A 9,297-nucleotide genomic window follows, 5' to 3' on the forward strand; every position below is an offset into this window, starting at 1 on the left:
GAATACTTCGGTTATCAATTTATTTGGCTTATGCTACATTCATGTTATGATTTTCTTAATTAATATTATTTGGGGTATTTCAGATTTAAGATTGCTTTGCTTTATTTATATTGATGCTTTTAATTTAATTTAGAATTTTTCCTCTTGGCTTTGGTTGAGTCGTTGGAGACACTTGAGTTATCAAACTCATTGTTGATTGGAAATTGGAATTCTTCAAGAATTAATTCGAGTTCCAATAAATCTAACTTTTCTCAAGGAAAGACTAGGATCTGAGGAATAAAAATTAATTCATCCACTTAACTTACCTTCATAGTTAGAGGTTAACAAAGTGGGAGAAAAATCCAATTCTCATCACAATTGATAAGGATAACCAGGACAAGACTTTCAGTTCTTATACCTTGCCAAGAGCTTTGTTATTTATTATTTTAACGACTTGTTATCTTACATTACTTGCTCCTTCTTTCCAAAACCCCCAATTTACAAGACTCATAACCAATAATAAGAACACCTCCCTGCAATTCCTTGGGAAGACGACCCGAGGTTTGAATACTTCGGTTATCAATTTATTTAGGGGTTTGTTACTTGTGACAACCAAAACGTTTGTATGAAAGGACTTTTGAAGGTTTAGAAACTATACTTGCAACGAGGATTTATCCGCAGATTTCTAGACCACACAAAAGTTCTCTCATCAAAATCGCGTCACTTGCACAACATCAATCCCACGCGATCGCGTCGCATGGATTACACAACACCCCAAAAGGAGACAGAGAGTTGCGCTGAAATGACGCTGGATTCGTTCGTTTAGCACAATTTCCAGCGACGCGATTGCATGCCCCAGGCGATCGCGTCATTCACTCTTTAGCTATTCCATGCGATCGCGCCACTCACGCGATCGCGTCGACCCCTATATTACTCCAACCACGCGACCGTGTGCCCCACGCGATCGCGTGGATTCAAATTTATACCCTCCCAGTCACGCGAACCCTATCAGTCACTAGCTTATTTCCTAAGAAAATGCATGAAACTACCTTAAAAACAGTAAAGAAAAGGTCAGTGAAACTGGCCAAAATGCCCTGGCATCAGCGACCCCCGAAACCCTTCTCCTTCCTCTCTTCTTCTCCAACCACCCAACCACCACCCAACCACCATCACCGACCGCCGCCACACGCCGACCACCCAGACCCCGTCGCCATGCCACTCCCTTTTCCCTCCCTTCCTCTGAACAGCAGCCACCGCCGCCGTGCCACCCTCCTCCGCCGCGCCAGACACCACCGCCACCATCCCCAGCCACCTCTCTGCCCCACTCTCCTTAATTCGCCTACCAGGTTCCGACGAATGCCACCCTTCTATCAATTCGTAGTTAATTCATGTTTTTCTATTTATGTTCATATTTAGGTTAGTTAGATATGCATGTTGTAGTGGATTCTAGGTTGTTAGGTAGCCTAGGATGTGGTTAGTGGATTTAGGTCTGTTTAATTGCGCTGTTCGTGTTTCTTGTTTCATTATTTTCGCAATTCTGCTGTTGCTGTGATGTTAGTTTTGTTCATATGCTGTAATTTCTTGCTTCATGCTGCTCTTTACTCTAATTTTTCATGATTCTTATTCCTTATATGTAATTGCAGCTTTATTTTTGATTCATATGAACTATTCTGTTGCTATTTATTTTCCGGGACAATCCAATTTTAGCCGGAATGCTGCCCAAATTTCTGTAAAATGTTTCCATTCATGTCTTGGTTTTGGCATTTTTATCTGTGCTTTCCTTAGATTTAACCAAACCAATTCATGAAGGGCACGCATTCTTATTCTCTTTGATTTCCTGGTTCATAAATTGCATTTTTGATGTTTGATTCCAATTTTTTCTATTTCTATATCTATCTGAATCATCATCAACCTATTTGGTTATGAGTTACCTGTAGCTTCTAATTATGAATGCTTGTTACTTAGAAACTTATCCTTATGCACTAACTCACTAATTTTAACTTACTGAACTCTTTTTCAATTCTAACCAAACTAACCTTTCAAAACATCTCTTCTGTTTTTTCACTTTCTTTTAACCTTCTAACCATGGCATACTGATAATTTTTTCCTAATTAACATGCCTTCTATTACATTTTGGATTGTGAATTCTTCCTTTCGAACTTTTAACTCCTATACAATCCTTAATGCACATTTACTTAACTCATTTTCCTTATCCTATTGCTCCTTTGCCACTTTGTGTTTTTTGTGACTATTTGCCTATTTGTTTTCCTGTTTTTATTATATCTTGGTTTTCTATTTTTCAGGATGTCTGCCACCCAGAGAAAGGGAAAAGCAAAGGCAACTACTGACAAACGTAAAAGAGGAGAATCCGCCATGTCCATCATGGATATCATGCACGATGACTCCTGGCGGGAAAAAAAATTTACCCCGCAGGAGAAGGCCGACCAGCTACTCCCTGCCACTGATCCAGTAAAATTTGCAAACCGATACTGTGAGCTGAAGTATCCGGTGTTTGCAACCTCCAGGAATCTGTCTCCTGGAGAGGACTTTGAAGATCCCAGAAGAACTCCAGCAATACACCTCTGATCAGATCAAACAAAGAGGCTGGTTCTTCCTGGAAAGAAACCTTTGGGATGCAGTAAAGGCCCGGATAGCCCTTGACCCGACTGTTCCTTGGATTATGGGTCAGAACACCACCATGCCAAAGGGAATCAAGCGGATTTACTTGAATGATGAGGCCCGGCTATGGCATCAGATACTTAGCAACTTCATTATGCCGAGTACTCACGAGACTGAGATACCAGCCGCTATGATCACCCTCCTATGGTGTGTGGTGGAGGGTAAGGACCTATACCTGCCATGCTTTATCCGGTACTATATGGCCAGGGTCCACATCCGAGGCACTCTTCCCTTTCCTTATCTGATTACACAGCTAGGCCGTCGAGCTGACGTGCCCTGGGAGGATGCTGATGAAAAGCCACCTGCTGCAGAATGCAAGAAGATTATCCCTCACAGCAGGAACTTTCTGGCTTTGGGCTACAGATCTCCATTCCTCACTGCTACTGCTGAGACAGCCACACTATCTTCCGGCCCCTCTTCTTCCACAGCTACCCCTGCTACCACCACTGCACCTCCACCTGCCTCAGAGCCCATCTATCACCTAGTGCACCGCCTGTTTCGACGGCTTGACCAGATGGAGCGTCGCAACAAGCGACGCTATGAGCACCTGAAGCTGATGATACGATCTGGCGACATCCCCTCTGAGCCTGACACACCATCCGAGGCATCTGAGGAGGAGGCAGATGCGCCCGAGCCTGCGACTCATCCACAGCAGGAGGCAGAGCAGGCAGGCACCCAGCAGGCAGCACACCAGCAGGAGACCCTGCATCAGATTCAGGCTGTAGACCCCGAGATCCCTATCCAGTCAGCACCTCCTCTGCCACAGGCAGCTCCTCCGACCACCACCACAGAGACTCCAGCTACCCGTCCTTCCAGTGATGACACCCCTTCACACCCTGCTTGAGTGAGTATCAGGGACGATGCTACATTTTAAGTGTGGGGAGGTCGCCATCTCTGGCGTTCTTTTTTTTGGTGAACCACTACGTACTCTTTTTATTTATTTTGCTACTTTTCTGTATTTTTATTTTTATTTTCTCAGTACTTATATATATTGCTATTTTTATGTATTTATTCTATGTTGCACTTTAGTTCATATTTTAGCCATTTAGTTTTAGTTGCAATTCTAACTTATTAGTTATAGAAATTGTGGATTAATTAGTATAGTTTACCCTTTTTTAGCATAAGATAGCTTAGTTTAAATTGAAAAATATAAAAAGGAAGTAAACTAGGGACTTGAACATAATAGAAACAATCCACACACCTGTATATATAGCATTACATGTTAGTTAATTAACAACATTTCATCAAGGAGAAACACTAGAACTTTAAAGCCACCTTAAGTTTTACATTGAGAATAATGGAAATTTTTAACTAAACCTGCATGACATACATAACTGATAAATGATTTTTGAGCTAGAGAACACACAGCCTGTGAGTTTTAAGCTTAATTGTATGGTTACATTCAAACCATAATATTTTATTCCTGTGTGTTCCGCCCTTCTTTTTTATTCTGATGTTCTTTACTTTGTTTTAATCTATATGTCCGATTATAGAATATAACTATATACCAAGAGAGTGATTGAGGCCATTGTATGATTTTTAGCTCACTTATCCCAAAATAGCTTACCTTTTACATCACCCTTGTTAGCCCCTTTGAGCCTTTAAATCCCCTTTTATTCTATAAACCACATTACTAGCCTTAAGCAGAAAAACAAAATAAAAATCCTAAGTTGAATCCTTGGTTAGCTTAAGATAGAAATTGTGTATGGTTTACATGTGGGAAACCTATTGGGAATATGGATGATAAAAATAAAAAGGTAGAAAAGTTGAAAAGAATAAAATAATTCAAATAAAAATTTTGGGAAGCATGCTCATGCGAAATCAAAATAATTGAATTACCATGTGCATTAAAAAAAAAGTGTTATTTTTTAGTATTTGAATAAAGGGGACACAAAAGAATTCCCCAAAATGTGAAATAAGGCAATGCACATAGGATAAAAAAATAATAAACATTGAAACATGAGCATGTAACATCAAAAGTGGGAAAAAGTGGGAAAATAGGTAAAGAAGCTTTGCTTTACAAAGTATGTATGTTAGGTGAGTGATGAGCAGATAATTTATACGCTTTTTGGCATTGTTTTTAGTATGTTTTTAGTAGGATCTAGTTACTTTTAGGGATGTTTTCATTAGTTTTTATGTTAAATTCACATTTCTGGACTTTACTAGGAGTTTGTGTGTTTTTCTGTGATTTCAGGTATTTTCTAGCTGAAATTGAGGGACTTGAGCAAAAATCAGATTCAGAGGTTGAAGAAGGACTGCTGATGCTGTTGGATTCTGACCTCCCTGCACTCAAAGTGAATTTTCTGGAGCTACAGAACTCGAAATGGCGCGCTTCTAATTGCGTTGGAAAGTAGACATCCAGGGCTTTCCAGAAATGTATAATAGTCCATACTTTTCTCAAGTTTAGATGACGCAAACTGGCGTTCAACGCCAGCTCTCTGCCCAATTCTGGAGTTCAGCGCCAGAAATGGATCAAAAACCAGAGTTGAACGCCATAAATGGATCAAAACTTGGCGTTCAACTCCACAAATGGCCTCTGCACGTGGAAAGTTAAAGCTCAGCCCAAGCACACACCAAGTGGGTCTCGGAAGTGGATTTATGCATCAATTACTTACTTCTGTAAACCCTAGTAGCTAGTTTATTATAAATAGGACCTTTGTGCGAAGTTGTGAACCATGGTATTGGCATCATGTTTTTGGCGCCATTACCAGGGAAAGAAAGAGCGATGAATTTTACATAATCAAAGTGTAATCACAATTTCTGCGCACCAAGTTTTTGGCGCCGTTGCGGGGGATTGTTCGAGTTTGGACAACTGACGGTTCATCTTGTTGCTCAGATTAGGTAATTTTCTTTTTGTTTTCTTGTCAAAAGTTTTTCAAAAATATTTCAAAATTTTTTCACCTGTTTTCGAAAAAAAAAAAGAAAAAAAATTTTTATTCAAAATTTTTAAGAATGAATTCTAGTGTTTCATGAAGCATGTGAAGCCTGGCTGGCTGCAAAGCCATGTCTAAATTCTTTTGGACTGAGGCTTCCAAACCATCAGCATAGAGGCAAGTTACATATTTGATAAGTAATGAGCAGTATATTCTGATATCTTGCTGAAGCTTGGCTGGCCATTGGCCATGTCTAGTGTTTTGGACCGGAGCTTTCATTGAAAGCTTGGCTGGCCAGTGAGCCATGTCTAATTCCTGGACTGAAGTTTTAGACTAAGAATGCAAGATTCCTGGAATTCATATTAAAAATTTTGGAATCCTTATTTTCCTTTTTCAATTAATTTTCGAAAAATCCAAAAAAAAAAAAATACAAAAAAATTTAGAAAATCATAAAAATCAAAAATATTTTTCTGTTTCTTGTTTGAGTCTTGAGTCATGTTATAAGTTTGGTGTCAATTGCATGTGCATCTTGCATTTTTCGAAAATTCATGCATTCATAGTGTTCTTTATGATCTTCAAGTTGTTCTTAGTAAGTCTTCTTGTTTGATCTCTGTATTTGCATGTTTTGTGTCTTTTCTTGTTTTTCATATGCATTCTTGAATTCTTTATGTCTAAGCATTAAAGAATTCTAAGTTTGGTGTCTTGCATGTTTTCTTTGCATTAAAAATTTTTCAAAAATATGTTCTTGATGTTCATCATGATCTTCATAGTGTTCTTGGTGTTTATCTTGACATTCATAGCATTCTTGCATGCATTCATTGTTTTGATCCATAACTCTCATGCATTGCATCATTTTTCTTGTTTTTCTCTCTCATCATAAAAATTCAAAAATAAAAAAAATATCTTTCCCTTTCTCTCTCTCATAAATTCGAAAATTAGATTTGACTTTTTCAAAAATTTTTAAAATCAAGTTGTTTCTTATGAGTCAAATCAAATTTTCAATTTGAAAATCTTATCTTTTTCAAAATCTTTTTCAAAAATCAAATCTTTTTCAAATTTCTTAGTTATTTTCGAAAATTCCAAAAATATTTTTCAAAAATATTTTTCTTATTTTTATATCAAATTTTCGAAAATAACAATAACAATTAATGTTTTGATTCAAAAATTTCAAGTTTGTTACTTGCTTGTTAAGAAAGATTCAAACTTTAAGTTTTAGAATCATATCTTGTGATTTCTTGTGAATCAAGTCATTAATTGTATTTTTAAAAATCAAATATTTTTTTTCAAAAACTAATTTCTATCATATCTTTTCAAAAATATCTTCTTATCTCACCTTTTCCAAAAATTTGATTTCAAAATATCTTTTCTAACTTCCTAACTTCTTATCTTTTCAAAATTTGTTTCAACTAACTAACTAACTTTTTGCTTATTTCTTATCTTTTTCAAAACTACCTAACTAACTCTCTCTCTCTAATTTTCAAAAATATCTCCCCCCTTTTTCAAAATTTCTTTTTAATTAACTAATTAATTCAATTTTAAATCTTAATTTTCGAAAATCACTACCCTTTTTCAAAAACAATTTTCAAAAATCAACTAACTCTTTTTCAAAAAAATTATTTTCGAAAATCCTCTCTCTCTCTCTCATCTTATTCTATTTATTTGTTCATCTACTAACATCTCTTCCTCACATCACTCATCAAATTCGAACCCCCTCTTCTATCTGTGTTCGAATTTCTTTTTTTTTTCTTCTACTCAAATAAGGGAACCTCTATACTGTGGTAAAAAGGATCCCTATTATTATTATTTTTCTGTGCCCTCTTCTTTGTCATATGAGCAGGAGCAAGGACAAGAATATTCTTGTGGAAGCAGATCCAGAACCTAAAAGGACTCTGAAAAGGAAACTAAGAGAAGCTAAAATACAACAATCCAGAGATAACCTTTCAGAAACTTTCGAACAGGAAGAGGAGATGGCGGTGAATTATTTAGGTGATCCTTATGGAAACTCCTATAACTCATCATGGAGAAATCATCCAAATTTCTCATGGAAGGATCAAAAGCCGCAACAAGGCTTTAATAATGGTGGAAGAAACAGGTTTAACAATAATAAACCCTTTCCATCATCCACTCAGCAACAGACAGAGAATTCTGAGCAGAATCCATCTAGCTTAGCAATTCTAGTCTCTGATCTATCTAAGGCCACTGTGAGTTTCATGAATAAAACAAGATCTTCCATTAGAAATTTGGAAGCACAAGTGGGCCAGCTGAGTAAAAGAATCACTGAAATCCCTCCTAGTACTCTCCCAAGCAATACAGAAGAGAATCCAAAAGGAGAGTGCAAGGCCATTGACATAAACATCATGGCCGAACCCAAAGAAGGAGAGGAGGACGTGAATCCCAAGGAGGAAGACTTCCTGGGACGTCCAGTGACCAATAAGGAGCTTCCCTCTGAGGAACCAAAGGACTCTGAGGTTCATCTAGAGACCATAGAGATTCCATTGAACCTCCTTATGCCCTTCATGAGCTCTGATGAGTATTCCTCTTCTAAAGAGAAAGAGGATGTTACTGAAGAGCAAACTGCCAAGTTTCTTGTTGCAATCATGAAGCCGAATGCCAAATTATTTGGTATTGAGACTTGGGAAGATGAACCTCCCTTGTTTACCAATGAACTAAGTGATCTGGATCAACTGACATTGCCTCAGAAGAAACAGGATCCTGGAAAGTTCATAATACCTTGTACCATAGGCACCATGATCTTTAAGGCTCTGTGTGACCTTGGTTCAGGAATAAACCTCATGCCACTCTCTGTAATGGTGTTGAACTCCTATATCCAAACTCTAAGTTTGGTGTTGGAGAGTTTCAACAATGCTCTGAACATCTGTGAGGCTCCATGAGAGCCCACTGTCAAGCTATTGACATTAAAGAAGCGCTTGTTGGGAGGCAACCCAATTTTTATCTAACTATATTTTTCTTAGTTATATGTCTTTATAGGTTCATGATCATGTGGAGTCACAAAATAAACAAAAAAATTAAAAACGGAATCAAAAATAGCAGAAGAAAAATCACACCCTGGAGGAAGCATCTGTTTGGCGTTCAACGCCAGAACAGAGCATGGTTCTGGCGCTGAACACCCAAAATGGGCAGTATCTGGGCGCTGAACGCCCAGAACAAGCATGGTTCTGGCGTTCAACGCCAGAAATGGCCAACAAATGGGCGTTGAACGCCCAAAATGGGCACCAACCTGGCGCTGAACGCCCAGAGTTGTGTGCAAGGGCATTTTACATGCCTAATTTAGTGCAAGGGTGTAAATCCTTGAACACCTCAGGATCTGTGGACCCCACAGGATCATCTCAGGATCTGTGGACCCCACAGGATCATCTCAGGATCTGTGGACCCCATAGGATCCCCACCTACCTCCACTCACTTCTTCTCATCCCTCACCACTCTCTTTCACACAATCCCATAAACACTCTTCCCCAAAAACCCTTCACCAATCACCTCAATCTCTCTTCCCCATCACCTTTTCACCACTCACATCCATCCACTCTTCCCCATAAACCTACCTCATAAACTCCACCTACCTTCAAAATTCAAAACCAATTTCCCACCCAAACCCACCCTAAATGGCCGAACCTTAAACCCCCTCCCTCCCCTATATATAGCCCTCCATTCTTCCTCATTTTCACACAACACAACCCTCTCCTCTCTACTTGGCCGAAACACACTTCACCCCTCTTCTCCATATTTTCTTCTTCTTCTTCCTCTATCC

This window comes from Arachis ipaensis, chromosome B07 (genome assembly GCF_000816755.2).
Source record: "Arachis ipaensis cultivar K30076 chromosome B07, Araip1.1, whole genome shotgun sequence".
Classification (NCBI taxonomy): Eukaryota; Viridiplantae; Streptophyta; class Magnoliopsida; order Fabales; family Fabaceae; genus Arachis; species Arachis ipaensis.